Consider the following 20,915-nt stretch of genomic DNA (forward strand, 5'->3'; position numbering starts at 1 on the left):
AAAATGCAGCAATTTTATTTGACTGTCTTAACAGTTCCAAAGATATGAACATAAGCCTTTAATATCCAGACTGACTATGATTCTGAGTAGCTATACTCTGCATAAATACCAAAGCCATACGTAATGTGTATTATGAACTATAATATAATATAGATTCTATTTTAGATGAAACTTTGTTTTAAAACAATGAGTATATTACAGAAACTGGGCACGTGACGCATGAGACAGCAACCAGAAAAGTTATTTCAGAATTAAGGTCTTAAGTGGGTTTAAACACACAAACTCAAACTAGTAATGGATCTCCCTTAAGTGAATTTCACATGTCTAAAAATATTTTGATCGAAATAAGTATCCTAAGTCTGCCAGCTTTAAAAACATGCCTAGACTTAGTTTCAGAATTGTCAAAAGCTTAGAAAATTGAGGCCTTCAGTCCACATAGTTTCTAGAGTCACTTCCTGAAAAGCTACTCACCTTCCAACAACTGGTGGCTGTCAGGCTGGACAAACTCCTAACATCCAGCAGACGCTTGCCTTCCAAATCAGCACTGCCCTGCCTGTAAGCAGCAACAGGACCCCAGATACCATGGCTTCGCAATGGGTCCTCTCGAAAGGAATGGGGCTTCGCACTTGCCAAATCTTAGTATAAGAACTTTTCAAATAAACTTTATATACTGCACTGCAGGAAGTCACACATCCACCTCTTTCCTACCTCTGTTGACCTGGAAGCTCAGCTGGATCCATAGGGTTGCTTTCATTACGCAAGGAATGTTCTCCAACCTCCAGCTGCCATTCTCACCACCTGCAGAGACAGAGATGAATAGGAAAGGTGGATGCACCCCAGGGAGGTGATTTCCCTGATCCAGGTGCTGATCACATTGGTGACATTCATCCTGGACACAGAAGAATGACACTCAGAGCTAGATGGAGAGAGTGCCCTTTATTTGCAAGTTTCTGGGCAGGGAGAGCTGGTCCTGAACAAAACACTGAACTGAGGAAAGTTTACCCCAACTTGGCCCACTCTCTTCCCCACCTCCATGTGCCCCAGGTTCCCACAATGCTTCCTGCAGGGAGAACATCCCGACACATCCTTCAATGGCTCTGAGCCTTGAGTTCTCCATCTGTAAAATGGGGATAACTATTTCAAGTTTGGGGATTGTTAAAGGAGCTTCTATAGGTAGCCAGATCCACGTGTGTGTAAGATATTGTTCTTTTGTATTAGCAAGGTGATATCAATCCTGTACTATTGATCATAACTTCCAGGTGTGGTTTTAAGCAAAATCTAACAACCCTCGCTAACATGAGTTGTACTAAGAGCATCATCTTCTATTCCCACGAGCTCTGGAGCCAGTAGTGAAGGAGTGAGAACAGGGGCTTGATCCATTTGTGTAGGTACGGTCCTTTTAGCTCTTATAACACGATGCACCAAGCACTGTGGTAATGATTTAACACCCAGAAACTCATTTAACCTTTGCAACGATCTGAGGATCAAGGTGCTACCACCCAAGGTCGAGGGAGGAGAGCAGGGAAGGAATAAGAGCTTCCCAGGGCTCCTCAAATACCATGTAGACAGCTACCTACTCCACCTACATGCAGGACTCTCTTGGAAAGCAGACTTTGCCCAAATGGGACCATCACCCCTAGCAAAAAGCACACTGTGCTTTGTGTACACCTCTCCTGAAGACAGGCGTACAGTTCTATTCACATCCTCCCTCCAACCTGGTCTGGCAACCTGAGCAGGTAGTTTTTTCATTTTTCTTAGACTAAGTTTTCTCAACTGGAAAGCAAAGGCTAGATGATGTCTACAGTTCCTGAAATCTCTAACACCGTAGACAATGATACAAATCAGCATCACGCTGTTACAAAGCACAGAGGTCGATTTGAGCCAGCTCATGAGGAAGGAGTTTATCATGGCGTGGTCAAGGCTGGAACTGGGAAGCGGTCCAGCCCCAAAGAAGCCCTGAGGCCAGCCATTCTATCATCGAGTCTCTGCTTTTATCTGGGCCTCACTGTTGTTGTCTTTACTCCATCCACCTGGGCTCCCCATCTCTAATCTCCCTCTCTTTTTCTCTTCATGACCCTGATAGTGTCAGCGTGCACACCGGTTTACACATTTCCCTTCTGAGGGCATCCTATGGCCTTCTGCCTGCCCCCCCATTAGCTGGGGGCGTCTCCACCTCCACACCAGCCAGCCTGGACCAAGCTGACCATTTACCGTCCTTTTCCCCTCTTCTCTCTTCTCTACAAACTGGCAAAGATCCAGTCTGCATCGCTCTACAAGCCCACAGACAGGAACCAATTCCTCCTCTCAAACTTTTCATTTAAACGGAGGTGAAAAGTCATCCTAATGTGTACTTACTATGAAGAGTTACTCCTATAAATGGAGTACTGAATGACAGAGGTAATACAACCTTGAAAAAGAGGCATTTTCTCACCTGAAAACTTAATTGCTACAGCAAATTTAACAAGGAGCTCTTGACATTCGATTTCATAAAAAGTGTTTTATTCTCAAATTGTACCTTTGATTTATAAACCACAGGGTGAGGGCCCATCAGTGGCCGTGGGGAACATTTCTCTTCCTAAATACCGAGGTTTAATTTATGCCCGTCAGGACTAAAACTAATTTATTTGGCTTATAATATAACTCAAAGTGCCTTTAATTTATGTCATTCTAATTTTGAAAATAGATTAAACCGTTGCCCACCTTTACAAATACATATATCCCTTGAGACTCTGTACAGGCCAAGGTTCCAAGTTATCACTATGAACAGCAGCTGGAAAAGACGCCACCTTACCCCCTCTGCCATGGTTTAAACCAAGAATATGAATAATAGAATCCTTGTCTCAATTCCTTATAAATATTTTAGGACTTATTTTTCTTATCAAGGCTAAATGGGGGTTCAAGTTATCCAACTCAAAAGAATTTTACCAAAGGATTTTATATGATAGAATGTGGGGAAAAAAAGGAAAAAATAAATAAAAAATTTAAAAATACACTAGAAAGTATATGTATACCTTGTTTTCAACAAAAAATAATTTTGAAAAAGTTCCAATTTCATTAAAAAAATATTTATTAGGTGTTGATTCTACCCATCAGGTCTCCGCTAGAAATAGATGATGCACTTAAAATAAATACTCCTGGAGGGCTTACTTACAAAGGGGCAGATTACGAAGGTGTGAGCATAGGGTAATGACAAGGGGTGGTGGTGAGCACAGGGCTAGCAGCAGTGAAGCCATGTGGCCCCGAGGCCAGAGGGACCAAGGTAGGGAACAGTTTCCAGACCCTGAAAGAAGAGTCCAATGGGGCTCTACCTTTAGAGGAGCAGTGGCCTGGGGGATGGGGGCAGGGGATAAACACCTGGTCTGAAGGGCACTCACAGGGAAGGGGCCAAGGGAATAAAGACCTGGACCTCGTTTTTCTCTCTTCTTCCATTTCTTGTGGGGGGAGGGGGACCAGAACTGTCCATTAGCCAAATCCAACTGGGAACCAGAGGATGGCAGAAGCCACTGATGGGATGCATAGAGATCGGCCTTCAGGGACAGAGAGCAGAGAAGGATGGGGAGTGGGCGCAGGACCACAGGGAAGATGCCAGCACCCCGACCACCCTGCACCAGGAGGGCACACAGTGGAAGAGCATCCCTGAGGGCCCTCAAGAAGTACGCAGTCTATGGGAGAGAGGACATATGGGTGTAAAACAAACTATAAATAGAGTATTGTGGAATTTTATTTTATTTATTTATTTTTTTTTTGCAGTACGCGGGCCTCTCACTGTTGTGGCCTCTCCCGTTGCAGAGCACAGGCTCCGGACGCGCAGGCTCATCGGCCACGGCTCACGGGCCTAGCCGCTCTGCGGCATGTGGGATCTTCCCGGACCGGGGCACGAACCCATGTCCCCTGCATCGGCAGGCGGACTCTCAACCACTGCACCACCAGGGAAGCCCAAGTATTGTGGAATTTTAGTGAAAGAAAAATTTTAAATCCTCATAACATCTGTCTCCTTTGCTTCTATAGGAGCCCTTCCCCTCTCTCTGGCAGGAGCATCCTTGCTTTCCTTATGGTGGTGGTTCTCAAGCTTCAGCAACATGTGAATCAGTAGGAAGGTTTGACGAAACATAGATGACTGGGCCTGACCCCAGCGTTTTGTTGTTGTTGTTTGTTTTTGTTTTTGTTTTGCCATACCACGCGGCATGCGGGATCTTAGTTCCTGGACCAGGGATCGAACTTGTGCCCCCTGCAGTGGAAGCGTGGAGCCCTAACCACTGGACAGCCAGGGAAGTCCCAGCAGTTTGGATTCAGTAGTTCTGGGGTGAGCCTCGAGAATTTGCATTTCTAACAGTTTCCAGGTGATGCTAAGGCTGCTGGTGTCCAGGGACCAGAGTTTAAGAACCACTTCCTTAAGGAAATTACCTGTCCTCCGAGCTCCAAACCTCAGTCCCTGTGACTCCTGTCGTGCTGTCCACTTCCCACTTATCCACTGCTGGTCCACAACCCAGGCCTGACCAGTCAGCATTGCCCATCACCCTGAACGTCAGCCAGGGGCTGTCTGCAGCAGCGTGAGTCTGGGTGAGGCAGCGTGACCTCAGGCAGCCCCAGCTCCTCTTTTCTCTTCTTCCCTGGAGACAAGCCCAGCTCTCACATGCTCACCACAGTGTTTACTCCGGGAATTTATCTTCAGGAAACAATTCAAAGTCTGTGCCAAGACTTAGCAATAAGGATGTTCATCACAATGTTATCAGCTACCTAAATACCCAGTTGTAGGGACATGGTTACATGAAGTGTGATACATCCACACAATCGGATACCACAAAGCCGTTAACAACGTGAATGCAAAAATATATTCCTCTATAGAGAACGATGTTCACAATACATTAAGCTTAAAAAAGAGCAAGTCACAAAACTATTTTTTGAATAGTACCCCCTTTTAAATATATATAATATATGAAACTTAATACACCACTGTATTAACTGATTGTTTCTAAGTGCATGAAATGATGGGTATATTTAATTTTCTTTTTTGTTTGCCTATCTGTTCTTTTTCAAGTGAGCATGTATTGCTTTTGTAATAAAAACAAACAAAAAAAGAAATTTCATTTTGAAACACACACGCATGCCATTCTCATCCTGATGGTATCTAATTTAAAGGCTCAAAAAGTAAACATGAGAATGGATAAAGAAGATGTGGCACATATATACAGTGGAATATTACTCAGCCACAAAAAGAAACGAAATTGAGTTATGTGTAGTGAGGTGGATGGACCTAGAGTCTGTCATACAGAGTGAAGTAAGTCAGAAAGAGAAAAACAAATACCGTACACTAACACATATATATGGAATCTTAAAAAAAAAAAAAAGGTTCTGATGAACCTAGAGGCAGGACAGGAATAAAGACACAGACATAGACAATGGACTTGAGGACACGGGAAGGTGGAAGGGTAATAGCTAGTGGGAAGCAGTTGCATAGCACAGGGAGATCAGCTCAGTGTTTTGCGACCACCTAGAGGGGTGGGACAGGGAGGGTGGGAGGGATACACAAGAGGGAGGGCATATGGGGATATATGTATACATACAGCTGATTCACTCTGTTATACAGCAGAAACTAACACACCATTGTAAAGCAATTAAACTCCAATAAAGATGTTAAATAAAAAGTAAACATCTATATTAGTTTTATTTTCTCAGAGCTCTGTGGCTCCATAAAATCCAGATGTATTAGTTATAATTAGGTTTTGTGGCATGTGACCTCAAGCCCAGATTAAAAGCTTAGAATCATGAGGGTTTTGTTCTCTCCCATGAAATTTATAAAGATAAGCAGTTCAGGGTCTACATGACAGCTTACAATCCCAAGGGACTCTGTCACCTCCCACACGTCCACTTCATTGTTGCTGGAATGCGGCCTCTTCTATAAGGTCCAAGGTGGCTGCTGGAGTCTTAGTCATCACATCCCTATTCCAGTCAGCAGGTAGAAGAAAGGGCAAAGGGAAGGAAATGCTCTTCCCCTTAAAGACACTTGCTTGAATTGTACATACACCCCTCCTGCTTACATCCCATCCACTGCCTGGATTTTAGCCACATGGCCACACCTAGCTGCAAGGGAGGCTGGCAGATGCCTCTATGGAGGGCAGCCATATCATCAACTAAATTTGGGAGTTCTATTACAGTGGAAGAAGGAGAAATGGATATGGGAAACTGACCAGCAGCCCATGCTATACCATGTCACATAAAAGGTAGGATCTACAAGAAGATGTGGTACATATATACAACGGAATACTACTCAGCCATAAGAAAGAACAAAATAATGCCATTTGCAGCAACATGGACCTAGAGATTATCATACTAAGTGTACAAAGAAAGACAAATATCATATGATATCACTTACATGTGGAATCTAAAGTATGACATAGATGAACTTATCCATGAAAGAGAAACAGACTAACAGACATAGAGAACACACTTGTGGATGCCAAGGGGGAGGGGGGCTAGGGGAGAGATGGATTGGGAGTTTGGGACTAGCAGATGCAAACTATTATATATAGAATGGATAAACAACAAGGTCCTACTGTATAGCAGAGGGAACTATATTCAATATCCTATAATAAAACATAACTTAAAAGAATATGGGGCCTCCCTGGTGGCGCAAGTGGTTGAGGGTCCGCCTGCCGATGCAGGGGATACGGGTTCGTGCCCCGGTCTGGGAGGATCCCATATGCCGCGGAGCGGCTGGGCCCGTGAGCCATGGCCGCTGAGCCTGCGCGTCCGGAGCCTGCGCGTCCGGAGCCTGTGCTCCGCAACGGGGGAGGCCACAACAGTGAGAGGCCCGCATACCGCAAAAAAAAAAAAATAAATAAATAAATAAATAAAATAAAAGAATATGAAAAGAATATATATATAATTACATATTATAATTAACAGAAATTAACGTAACACTGTAAATCAACCATACTTCAATCGTTTTTTTTTTTTTTTAAAAGGTACAATGTAGTTAAACACTACCCAGTAACTCCTCCAGACAAAGCACTCAAAATAGTAAGAGCTCTTCCTGAAATATCTCCTGGTAAACCTGGGCCTCAAGTTTTCCCCTAAGCTTATGCTACGGAACTGCCATTTTTCAGTGGCTTTATTTCAGGGGTAGCTAGGCCAAGAAGAGAGTGTTTAAGGTCGGGAAGGTTTGTAAAACCTCTACTTTTCCTTCATTGTCATGACTGGAGAGTCTTACATCTGAGACGCTGGTCACCAGACAGTGTTGAGGCTCATCACCCAGAGAATGTCCTGAATCCACGCTGTGTGCACCTTATTTTAGACCTAACATCTGATAGAGAGCTGATTTCCACCACAGATAGGGTTTACTGGTCACTCCACTCCAGCTACATTGGCCTCCTTATTGTCCATGGATGTTCTAGGCAGCTCAGTGCCCTTGAACTGACTTGCCCTCTGTTTGGAATGCTCAGATATTTACTTGGCTCACTGACTAACCCCTCGGCCTCCTTCAGCTCTCTGCTTAAAATGTCACCTTATCAGCAGAACCTTCACTCTCCAGTCTATTTAAAATTGCAATTGCCTGCCTCTCCACCCCGCACTCTCCACCTCCTGATTCCTACTTTATTTTGGTCCTTTGATTCATGTGTAATACAATGTATGTTTTGAGTATTTAATGTCTTCCCCACCCCTCTCCCCAACCAGAAGGCAAACTCCATGAGGGCAGGGATCTTTTTCTCTTTTAGACAATGTTTTTGTCCCCTGACCTAGAGCAGAGCCTTGTGTTCAATAAATATTGAATTAATGAATGAATGACCAAACAAATCTTATATCCCAGTATCTCTGGCAAGTAAAATGATCAGATTTGCAATTTGCTGTAACTCTGGCTGCAGTGTGAAGAACAAGCTGTAGGGTGCGCTAGATTGCAAGTGGCGGGGTCAATTGGGAAGCTGCAGCCCCTCCAGAGAGATGATGCCCTTTGAACTCGGGAAAATGAAAATGGCTATGAAGATGGATGCAGGAAACCAGCTGAAACATCCAACCACCACACCCTTGCTTCTCTCCCTAAACCTCACCAAACTTCAGTTTTCTTTTAAGTAAAATGGGGATAGTAAGTCACAGATTCTTTATGAAGATTAAATGATAAAATATATATGAAGCACCCAGCATGGTCTTCTAACACAAAACAGGGACTCAACTAGTAGGAATTCTATCCCTGAGAAGCCTTTTCTTTTTCTCCAGCTCCACCCTCATTCCTTCATCTTGAACAGCTATTGCGTCCACTTTGGCTGATCTACAATGATGACTCGGAAGTAGGGAATATGTCCCTATTTCCTTTCATCTCTAGCAAGATTGGGGTTCACCGTTATGGTGAACTTTAAAATATATTATCAATAGCAATGAAAAACTCATTCATCCACAACGCTGAGCTAATTAAGGAAGCCCAGATACGGTCATGAGAAGAAAATTACTTTTTAAAGAGAATAATTTTCTTCATTCATACCCCACCTTATTCCAAAAAGGACTTAAGATTGATTCTCCAAATGCACATGCCACAGAAAAATAAATTAAATTAAAAGGAAGAAAAACGAGACAAAAGGAAAATAAGGGAAATAAAGTGATTTAGAGCCAGGAGCAAAGCCAGCAAACTCCCTAGGACCCTGCCACTATTTGGATCCAAGTTGTCCAGAAGCCAATACATCAAGGAAGCCCCAGCGGGTTAGGGGACTCACAGTGTCTATGAGGCTAAAGCACACAGTGCTCAAGAAAATCCCTTCACACAGAGGCCAGAGAAAGATGCCTCCCCTGGGCATCCAGAGTGAAGACCCGAATAATGTAACAAACACCATCCTTGGCAGCCCCCAGAAGAGCCCTGAATAATCGCTTCCTATTTGCAATGTTTTGTAAAGCCAGGATTCAAGTTAGCTTCATCTATAACTTAAGTGGTCCTCTTGAGGGCTGGGAAATTTTTATTTATTTATGTATTTATTTATGTATTTATTTATTTATTTATTTTCAGCTGTGTTGGGTCTTCGTTGCTGCGCACGGGCTTTCTCTAGTTGTGGCGAGCGGGGGCTACTCTTCGTTGCAGTGCGTGGGGCTTCTCATTGCAGTGGCTTCTCTTGTTGCGGAGCACAGGCTCTAGGCACGCGGGCTTCAGTAGTTGTCGCTCGCGGGCTCTAGAGCGCAGGCTCAGTAGTTGTTGCGCACGGGCTTAGCTGCTCCGCGGCATGTGGGATCTTCCCAGACCAGGGATCGAACCCGAGTCCCCTGCACTGGCAGGCAGATTCTTAACTACTGGGCCACCAGGGAAGTCCTAGGGCTGGGAAATTGATGCCGCTATTTCACGCTGCTGTACTAGTCACATGCAAGGAGAACACGGAACTGAAAAGCCAGGGGTCTTCCAACCCAGAGGTTCTGAGGCTGTTTCTTGGATTCCTTGGGTTCCACAGAGATGCCTCAGAGGATGTGTGAGGGTCGGAGGAGCACTGAGAGGCCAGCAGGGCAGGACAGGGTCTTGTGGTCCACGTCCCTGGCTTCAACCAGAGCAAAGTTTGGAAACCACAATGGCTCGAGTCAAGTGCAGCAATTCAAGGACTGGACTTAGGAGTTACTTGGAGGTGAGGAGGCCTGGACAGGGATTCAAACTCACTCACTCACTAGCTGTGGGACTTGGGGGAAATTACTTCACCTCTTTGTGCCTCCGTTCCTTCATCTGTCTAATGAGGATATTAACAAGACCGACTGTATGTCATCATTCGGAAGGTTAAACTGCTTGATAAAGACCTGTGACATTGTGATTTGTAATAAACACGTAGTTTGGTCTTCTTCCACAGTTCTCGGCTCACAGCTGCCAAAAGCCTTGGCAAAGAGCAACGGGAGCTTCTGTTCTTTTGATATTTGGTCTCCTGTCCTCCGTCCCTGAAGTGGCTTCAGGGCCATAGAGAGGAAATGGGTGTCTTGTTATTGGTAAGAAGCCCCTTTCCACCGCAACTGGGTTTATGTTAATAAGGTGGCTTTTGGAAAGCACCTAAGGATGGGGGCTGGCTGCCAGGGGAACCAACCAGGAATAGAGGGGTGGAACTTTCAGTCCCACCCTCTGATTTCTGGGGAGGTGGGAGGGGCTGGAGTTTGAATCAATCACTAGCGGCCAATGATGTAGTCAGTCATGCCTACGAAATTAATCCTCCAGAAAAACCCAGAAGGGGGGCGCCTGGAGAGTTTCTAGGTTGGACAAGTGGAACACTTCCTCCAAACTCCATGAGGACGGAGCTCATTTGTTTGTGAACTCATCCTGTATATCTCTTAATCTGGCTGTTGATTCATAGTTTTTAAATAAATTTGTTTGTTTGTTTGCTTATTTACTTATTGCCACGTTGGGTCTTCGTTGCTGCGCGAGGGCTTTCTCCAGCTGCGGTAAGCAGAGGCCGCTCTTTGTTGCGGTGCACGGGCTTCTCTCGTTGCAGAGCGTGGGCTCTAGGCATGCAGGCTTCAGTAGTTGTGGCACGTGGGCTCAGTAGTTGTGGCTCACGGGCTCTAGAGCGCAGGCTCAGTAGTTGTGGCACACAGGCTTAGTTGCTCTGCGGCATGTGGGATCTTCCCAGACAAGGGCTCGAACCCGTGTCTCCTGCATTGGCAGGTGGATCCTTAACCACTGCACCACCAGGAAAGTCCCAATTCATATTCTTTAACATCCTTTGTAATATATTGATGATCAAGTGAGTAAACAGGTTTCCTGAGTTCTGTGTGCATTTTAGCAAATTAATCAAACCCAAGGAGGGGGTTGTTGGGAAACTCTGATTTATAGCCCGTTGGTCAGCTGCACAGGTGATAACATGGACTTTGACTGGCATCTGCAGTGGGGCCATCTTAGGGAACTGAGCCTTTAACTGTGCAATCTGATGCTATCTCCAGGCATATAATGTGTGAATTGAGTTGAACTCTAAGACACTCAGCTGGTATGGGAGAAATGCCTGGTGATGTGGGAAAAACTCCTCACATACAGGTTGGAATTTGGTCCACAGCCTGTAAGTCCTTTAGCAGGACACCTGTTACAGAATAAGTGTTCAATAGTGATTTCACAGCAGAAGTTTGGGTAAGAGAAATATTAACCCCTGAATTAGCCTAGTTCCTACATATGAAGAAACAGCTGCTGTAAAAACATTTTGGCCACATAGGGTTATCCAAACAAAGAGGTCCTGAAGGTGAAGTGATTTGTCCCAAATCACATTTCCAGTAGCAGAACAAGCACTGGAACCAGCACTCCTGACTTCTTGCCCAGTGACCCATTCACTGGGCCAGGAGACTGGTTTCCACTTCTCACAGTTGTGCTCCATTTTACTCTCAGTGCACCTATGTCATGAAATCCAGCATATGAAACAGCCAACAGCTCTCATGTCATGTGTGAGCTCCAATTATCAGTGGCTTCTTTGAGAAAGATGTTAGATCACGCTCACGATGAGCAACATGAAATGTGACAATCAATTAGCAATGTCCACCACTGAAAAGAGCAAGGAGATATTTTCAGATGCCATGGTACATAATAATTTCAAAAGGATGGAAACCACACGTAAGCTCTTTGGACTGTCCAAAGCACAACTCCCTATTCTGAACACACAGTAGGCCATTTGGCAGTGTTTACTGAGTGACTAACTGATTGTTGGTACAAAATATTTAGTGAGCATAAAAGAACAATGGTGATTGATTCCATTGACCTTTTACAGAACGTAAGGTAGGTGAGATTACTTGAGGCTAAGAATTAGGAGCATTCAGTTACAGTATTTACCTTCTCCAGATCCTCCCAACACATAACAATGCCTAACTAGTTTGAGAAGGTCCATTGGCTGAACAATGGGGACGAACATTGCACTGATTTCTATTAGGAAGACGTGCATCTGTGAAAGCCCTTAAATCAATTCAGGACTCTTATACAATAAGCTGTCTTCAATATGGATGGCCTCTGAAACTGAAATTGCTTACTTTGGAGTAATTTTGACACTGCAAATTGTTAATGGGTTCCTCCTTCACCCAGACGCTGCACTGTTAGCTGGAAGCCATAGGAAAATGAATCCACTGCTGGCTTCCAGCAGAGATGTGTATGCCAATTAATCTTAACAAATTTAAGACTGCAGACTGATACTAACATAAGAGCCAGAAAAGTGTTACTAGAACATGAGTCTGGGTCACGAGGTGGTGAGTAGGAAGGTTTCTTGGGGAAGGCTCCTTCGGGGAGGCCATTCCAGGTGGAAAGAAAGGCTTTAGCAAGGGCGTAGAGGGAGGGAGTTACAAAGCATGCCTCAGACAGTCGCTGTGATATACGGAAGTGGTTATAAGACTTTATGTATAGTGGGCAAAGGCACCTGAAGAGGCAAGTGTGATTCTCTGTCTGCCACCCTCCGAAACAGCTAAGTCTCCAAAATTCAAATTATTATATACCTGCTTCAAAACTCATTTTCAAAACAAACTTACGGTTACCAAAGGTGAAAAGTGTGGGGCAGGGATAAATTAGGAGTTTGGGATTAACAGATACACACTACTATAATACAAAATAATCAACAAGGACCTACTGGACAGCACAGGGAGCTCTACTCAATATTCTGTCATAACCTATATGGGAAAAGAATCTGGAAAAGAATAGATATACGTATACATATAAGTGAAGGACTTTGCTGTACACCTGAAACTAACACATTATTAATCAACTACACTCCAATATAAATTTTTAAAAAAACAAGTTTATAAGTACCAAAACTTAAAAAGAAAAAACTCATTTTCAAAAAATGCAAAGTAAAACCAGGTTGAAATAAATCACTTATTTATATTAAAAATATGTTGACTATCTGCTCTGAGCTGAAGAAAACACGGGCCCTGCCCTCCAAAGGCTCCCAGTCTCATGTGGGAAAGGAACACGTGAACTGACCCTTGTGAGACAGTATGGGGTGTGCAAAAAAAGGGCTCTACCCTGAAGAGGCTGGGAACCCAGGGCAAGGGCGTCCAATTGCACCTTGAGGTGAGGGTCAGGGGAGGGAATGAAATGGAGGGAGAACCAGAAAAGGCTTTCTGGAAGAGCCAATACCCAGATTCACACCTAGATGAACTCAGCTAGGTGATTCTGTTCATCTTCTCTTCTCCTCGAAATATTTCCTCTCTGGCTTGACTGGAAACGACACCCTCACCTGCTTTTCCTCCTGCTTCTCTGACTGGGCCTTCTCAGCCTCCTTTTCTGACTCCTTTTCACTTCCCTAAATTGAAAGTGTTGCAGCACCTCAGAGCCCAGTCCTTGAATCTCTTTTCCTCCATATTAACACCCACGCCTAGTGATCTTATGCAGCCCCATGGCTTTAAATACTACCTATAGGCTGATGGCACCCAAACTTCCATCTCCATGCCTGGCTTTGCCTCTGAACTCCACATCTGCATATCTAGCTGCCCACCTGACATCTCCACTTGGATACTGAAAGGATCTCAAATATAAAATGTCTCAAATCTATTTCTGGTACCCCTTCCAAACCACTCCTGTCCAGCCTTCTCATCCCATCCCACTGCAGCTCATGACAGGGCAAGTCCATCCACTCAAGGCTCATCAAAAACATTGCTTCCTCTCCTCGGCTCGTAACTTCTGACCAATCCACCAGGAAATCCTCTCCACTATGCCTTCATTTTACCCAGAATTTAACTCCTTCTCACCACCTCCACTCCTGCACCATCATTTCTCACCTGAAATAGTTCTACCTCCTAATGGATGCCCATGCTTCTACCTTTAGTCACCTGTACCTTTCAAAACAGCAGCCAGAGTGATCCTGTCAAATGTAAATCAGATCATTCAGACTAAGTTCAAACCATCTAACAGCCTCCTATTTCACTTGGAGCACAAGCCCAATTCCTTACAATGACCTGTAAGACCTCACATGATTTGTCCCACCCCCATAAGCTCTCAGACCTTGTCTCCCACTACTTTCCCCTTTGTTCACTGGACTTCAACCGCATTGTCCCCTTGTAGGGCCTCAAACACCCCAGGCACATTCCTGCCTCAGGACCTTTGCACTTGCTGTTCCTCAACCTGAGATGCTCTTTCACCAAATAGCTACATGGTTCACATCCTCGCTTCCTCCAGACCTTCTACCCAAAGGTATGTTCTTCAAGACATTTCTTGGCTACCCTGTCTAAAATTCCAAGCCCTACCCTCAAAACTTCCTATGGTTTTTCCTTGCCTTATTTGTTTTTCTTCTTAGAATTTACTATTAACTTGCATGTTTTACTTAATTAACATGTATTTTTTATCTCCCCCACTTGAATATAAGCTCTGCGAATGTAGGCATTTTTGTCTCTTATTTACTACTGTGTCCCTAGCACCTCAGACACTGGTTAACATGTAGAAGGCACTCGATAAATAGTTGTCAAATGAACAAAGGGAAGCAAATTCCATTCCAGATTGGATAAAAGCTGAGAGAATGACATGATCATAAGATATAGTTCATATTCCTTTAATGAAAATAACTAACATATTTTAAATGTATTATTTAAACTTAGAAGACAAAATCTGGAAGAAAAAAATATTTGGAACAGTAAAGCTATATAATAAACATGTTTTGCTTTTTCTGCAATTTATAATCATGCTTATTTAAAAGTTTTATAAATATTTTTAAAAGCTCAGTGAGTTTTCAAATGCTTCAAAATATTAGGAAGTTATTTTGGAACATTCAAATTGTTAAAATGTAGAACGTAAAATCATTTTCAAAAAAATTCAACTTGTCAGCAACCTTAGAAAATAAACTAGTTTAACATTTAAATGTTTTGAAACTGTGTGTTAAGATGTTTGGATCTAAAATGGGAAAAACAGTTTGGAAACAGTTGTGAAAGCCAACAGTTTTCCAATTGATCATGTTTGAAATTTAAAGTTTTTATCTCGGCGAAGAAGGAGAGAGAATACATCAAACATTTTAAAGTCACTTACAAAGTAACATTTCCAAATTTGGGGGGAAGCAGATTGAAAATTTTCAGGGATACTTTTTGTAGCCCTGTATTTAATAGTAAAAAATGAAAATGTGTCTTCCAATAGGAAAACTAGTAAATAAATAAGGTATTTTAAATGGGATATTAGAAAATAATACCAAACACACTCTGCAAAGGAAGTACATTGTTTATAATTTGTAAATCATAATCCCATTTAGATTTTTTTCTAGGAAGTTGAATGTATGTGTCTGTAAGACATACCATGCACATGCATGTGTAAAGGGTTACTTATCCCAGCTGTTAACAGTGGTTGCCACCAGAGTGACAGGTGGGGAAGGTTAGAGAAACATGGGAAATTTAACCTATCCCCTGTTTTAAGATTCTTTGAAATGTGATGAGTTCTCTATCAGGGTTTTTTCTTTAAAAAATAAAAATAAAAACTATGAAAATGGTTTCAAATGTTTTCAGCATCAGAGGGTCTGAGATACCGAGATGAATTAAATCTGTTCCCAGCTGCTAAAAGACTGAAAATATATTAAAATAACCAGAAATGGTAAGGAATCACTGTTCCACAGTACAATAAACTCTAGAGTAAGAGCACAAAGCTCAGGAGATGTACAGATAAAGGAACATTTCAATTTGTTAGGAAGCCTTCCCCGAAGATAACTGGGCCAGTGCTTGAGGGACAGATAGAGCTGGGTCAAGATATTTCGGGCAGATTAGAGGAGCTACGGCATGCAAAGGGCACACTGTGAGGACAGGTAGCCATTTAGCTTGACTGGCAGATGGGCTGAAGACTCCACACCATGGTTATTGCTCTGAAGGCTGGGCCCAAATTGGGATGAACTTTGGAATAAAACAAGACATAAGCAAGTCAACACTTCAGCCTGCAGAATCCATTGTGGTCCAATTCCAAAACCTGTGGGTTTTCTACTAAATCTCGGGCCTTTTCTCTGATAAAAACGTCCCTGAGTGTGGCATCCTCACACAAAGCCTTCTTTCTAAAGGTGAAAGGTCACTTATACCTAGCTTATCAAATGGAGAGAATCCCAAATAATAAACTTAGGTTCAGCTTTTAAGCTTTTCCTACTAAAGCAACATCCATGATTGTGTTTGACCATCCCAGGAACCTAAAAGAATAGATGATTTGGGGTATTTTTGTCTCCCATTTTATAGTGAAGGTCATGGAGACCCAGAGACACATCCACTCTGAAAACTGGTGGCTTGGCTGGAACTCAAGTTCACATGCCTGGCGCCTCCAGTCCATAGTGCCCCCCATTAGATCACACCATAAAATGATGATAGTCTTTAAAAGCTTAAGTAAGTATCTGATGACACATGCCACCATTCTCTACTCTCACCCCTTACAACTGGCTGTCGGCAGCACGTCAGAGAAAATACTGGAAAGAGATATTCATTTCTCTATGAATGTTCTTTCAGTGATCTTTTCTCCTCACTTTTGAATGAGGTAACACTTAATTTGTTGCTGTTTAATCCCCAAAGAAGTCAAAATCTGTAGAAATCTATCTCAGGTAGAAATCAATGATTCAAAAAGAATAAAGGAAAGAAGCTAGTGCTCTAGAAGGGTAATAAGAAAGATGCAAGTCACCTTGCTTTGATCAGGAGTTAATTTATCTTTGAGAAGAGAGAAGGATATGTGACAGGTCACCAGCAACTGGCCTTGTTGTCTGCCTCTGCTCTGTAAATTCACTTTCATGATTACTTGCAGTCACTCTGAGAAAAAACTCTTAAACTACTTTGGCCTTAATGTCTCTGAACTTCTAAGTCCTTACCTAAAAATGATAACAATCATAATATTGAGTGATAATAATAAAAATGACATGGAAGGCTGACCACAATTCTGCTTCTAGCCAAGCTGGAGAAACAGGGATTAGATTTACCCTCTCACCTGAACAAAAGATGGACAGAAAATCTGAAACAATGGCTTTCAAAACACTGGAAAATAGGCAATGAAGGACACTGATACCTAAAAGATGAAAAACAAACAAGGTGAGTCCTAGAATTCCCCTAGATTACTGACTTGAAGGAGTTTCCTGTCTAAAAAATCTTAAGCACAAGGCACAAAAGGATCAAACTCTTTCTAAGGAATGTAACTGTATAACAGAACACAGTTTTAAAATATTTATAAGAATACAAAAAAAATCCAGCAAAAAAAAGACATAAAATTCATAGTGTCTGGCACACAGTGAAACATTACCATATATTCAAAAAGCATAAAAATATAACCCATAATGAGGAGAAAAACCAATTACTCAAAACCAACCCAGAAGTGACACAGATGTTAGAATTAGCAGATAAGAACATTAAAAGAGTTACTATAAATCTATTCTATATGATCAAAAATTTAAGTAGAAAGTTACTTTTTAAAAGGCCAAAATAGAATATCTGAGGTAAAAACTAAAACATTTAAAATATACTAGTTGGAGTTTGCAAAACAAAATATTAGTGAACTTGAAGACATAGTAATAAATATTTAGGGCTTCCCTGGTGGTGCAGTGGTTAAGAGTCCACCTGCCAATGCAGGGGACACGGGTTCGTGCCCCAGTCCGGGAAGATCCCACATGCCGTGGAGCGGCTAGACCTGTGAGCCATGGCCACTGAGCCTGTGCGTCTGAAGCCTGTTCTCCGCAACGGGAGAGGCCACAACAGTGAGATGCCTGCGTACCGCAAAAATAAATAAATAAATAAATATTTAAATATTTAAAAAATGATGGCCAAAACGTTCCAAATTTGATTAGAACTATAAACATATAGTTCCAAGAATTTAATGACACATAGCACAAACAAGTAAAAAAATAAATAAATTCGAGGCACAGCATAATGAAATTGCTCAAAACCAGTGAAAAGGAGAGAATCTTAAAATCAATCAAAGAAAAAAGGTTTTATCCCATACAGAACAAAGCTAAGAAAAGGATGATAACAGAGTTCCTGTTGGAAACAATGCAAGCAGGAAGACAATGGAACATCGTTAAAGTACAGAAAGAAAAAACGTAAACATAAACCTGTACACAAAGTGAAAATATATTTCAAAAAAGAAAGTGAAATAAATATACGAAGAATGCCAAAAATAGTAACTACATGGGTAACTATGTAAGACTGTCTCTTATTATTTGAATTTCCTCAGAACGTAATTGTTTGAAAAAAGCTGTGTGTGAGATTTTTATAACATATGTAAAAATAAAATATATGACGAAAATAGCATAAAGATGGAAGGGGGAGAAATGGAAATGTAAGGTCTACTACACTTGAGGTGAAATAATAGCACCTGAAGGTAGACAATGATAAGTTAAAGATGTATGCTATAAACTCTAAAACACATAGCAAAATTTTAAAAAGTTATAAATAAAAAGCCAACAAAAGAAATAAAATGGAATAATAAAAAATACTCAATCCACAAGAAGATAGAAAAGTAGAAAAGGGGAACAAAGATAAGATGGGACAAACAGAAAACAAATAGCAAGATGACAGTTTAAACCTTACCATGTCAATTATCACATTAAATGCAGATGGTCCAAATATCCCAATTAAAAGGCAAAGATTGTCAGATTGGACAAAAATGTAAGACACAACCATTTGCTACCTTCAAGAAACACACTTTAAATACAAAGATATACATAGGTTAAAATTAGAAGTATGGAAAAAGATATACCATGCTAATCCTAATCAAAAGAAAGCTAGTGCAGCTATATCAATATCAGAAAAGGTACATTTCAGAGAAAAGAAAATTATCAGAGATAATAAGAGTTATTTTATCATGATAGAGGTATTATTCATCAGAAGGCCATAACACTCTTGAATGTTTATGAATCAAAAACAGAGCTTCAAAATACAAAGAGCAGAAATTGACAGAACTGCACAAAGGAATAGATAAGTTCACAAATACAGTCAGATATTTCAGTATCCCTCTTTCAACAATCAAGAGAACAGAAAATTAGCAACATGATACAGAAGATTTGAACACTATGAATGAATTTGATCTAATTGACATTTATATTTATAAACACTCCACTCAATAACAGATGAGAGGTATTGTAGTAGGTTTGCATTCCCCCCCAAAAAGTGTGTTAATGTCTTAGCCCCCTGTACTTGTGGATGTGACTTTATTTGGGAAAAGGATATTTGCAGATGTAATTAGTTAAGATGAGGTCATCCTGGATTACAGTGGATCCTAAATCCAATGACTGGTGTCCTTATAGGAAGACCATGTGAAACACAGAAAGACACAAAGGGAGAACATCTTGTTATGATGGGGGCAGATTATCCACAAGCCAAGGCACACCAAGGATTACTGGCAACCCCCAGAACTAGAACAGCAGGGAATAGATTCTCCCTCAGAACTTCCAGAAGGAACCAACCATGACATTGATTTTGAACAAAACCTTGATTTAGAATTTCTAGCCCCTGAACTGTGAGAGATTAAATTTCTGTTGTTTTAAGCCACCTAGTTATGGTAATTTGTTACAGGAAATCTAAGAAACTAGCATAGGTATAGATCAAAGTACAGTGTAAGGGGTGTGAATAAGAAAAGTCAGGTAAAAGAGGTATTTAGGAGAGAGTAGAGTGTTGTCTATCTTCTTTTTTATTTTTAAGGTTTCTTTTTTTTTTTGATGTCAACCATTTTTTTAAAGTCTTCATTGAATTTGTTACAATACTGCTTTTGTTTTATGTTTTCGTTTTTGGGCCATGAGGCATGTGGGGTCTTAGCTCCCTGACCAGGGATCGAACCTGCATCGCCTGCATTGGAAGGTAAAGTCTTAACCACTGGACTACCAGGGAAGTCCCATGTTGTCTTTTTTCTCAGCTTCCTGATTTGAAATGAGTTGAAAGTTTTGGAAATGATTTTAAAACAACTTGAGATATTCCAAAATAGCATTAAACAAATTTGGGTTCAAATTTTGATACTTGTTAGCTGTTAGACTTTGGGTATAGCAAAATTTCACTGTACTTCATATCCAGAAAACCCACATCAATAAATAAAATGTCCTGCTCAAATAACCAAGAAGTTGGATAGCTCTGGCTTCACACACAGCTAGATTCAGAATCAGTGTGGTCAGGCCTCATTTTCTTCCTATCTTGGCTCTGCCTTCTGCTGTCCTGGCTTTATGTGTAGCCTTCACATTTTACCCTGGCAATGCCAAGACCACTGCCACCATCTCAGCCTCCCTTCCCTAAGTCCAATGGGAAGATGCTTGTTCAGCTGATTTGAAGAAAGTCCCCTAATTCCTTCTGATTGTACTGCCTTAGATCACATGATCACCCTCATCCAATCTCTGCAGATTAGGAAATGTCACACTCTGATTGGTTTAAAATCTGCATCTCATATTCCATTCATGCAGTTGAGGTGGAATTCCATCCAGAGTGTGTGGGAGGAGTCAATTTCCAATCAAACACTGGGGGCCGTTTCTAGAAGCAAGGGGTTTGGCTTCTGGGGAGGCAAACAACAAATCCCCACTATGAGCATCAAACCCAGTTTCCAGCATGTGATGAGAATTCAGGAAACAGTATCTTCAACTTTAATTCTGGATCAGAAAGTGGCTAGTGATGTTATACCATATAAGTGTGGACATAAAGCCAATAAAGCAGAAAGAGTTTTACTCAAAGTTTTGCCAACTTTTTCCTCAGGAAATTAGGTCAGACAAGAAACACTGTTCAAATAGGATACACCAGGCTATAATCTCTAAAGGTAATGTTAAGGAAAACTAACCTTAAGGATATTACAGTGGCCATCTGCTGTTCTGAGGGATGTCCATAATCTCTTTTCCTGGTCATAGGACCCATCTCTTCATCTCCAGGGATGGAAATAAATTCAGAGTCAATTGAGGGTTCGTGTCCCCTAGCCTACAATGATTGGTCCTAAAAAGATTCATGGCCCAACCTATGCCAATAGGACAAAACCCAGAACTTTTATTCTGTTTACTGAAAATGTGATGTTCTTCCTGATGGGGTTACTAAGCTTGCAGGTTATGACCCTA

At 41.7% G+C, this 20,915-nt stretch overlaps 1 long non-coding RNA gene across 1 annotated transcript in view; it reads right to left on the reverse strand.

Annotated features, from left to right (window-relative positions):
• Positions 1-712: 712 nt before the first annotated feature.
• Positions 713-20,915, reverse strand: part of LOC132496883 (uncharacterized) — a 148,365-nt gene continuing 128,162 nt past the window's right edge. The window contains exon 4 of the long non-coding RNA XR_009533543.1: positions 713-798. This is a non-coding gene — a long non-coding RNA (uncharacterized LOC132496883). The remainder of the gene's footprint in view (positions 799-20,915) is intronic.

This window comes from Mesoplodon densirostris, chromosome 10 (assembly GCF_025265405.1).
Source record: "Mesoplodon densirostris isolate mMesDen1 chromosome 10, mMesDen1 primary haplotype, whole genome shotgun sequence".
Taxonomy (NCBI): Eukaryota; Metazoa; Chordata; class Mammalia; order Artiodactyla; family Ziphiidae; genus Mesoplodon; species Mesoplodon densirostris.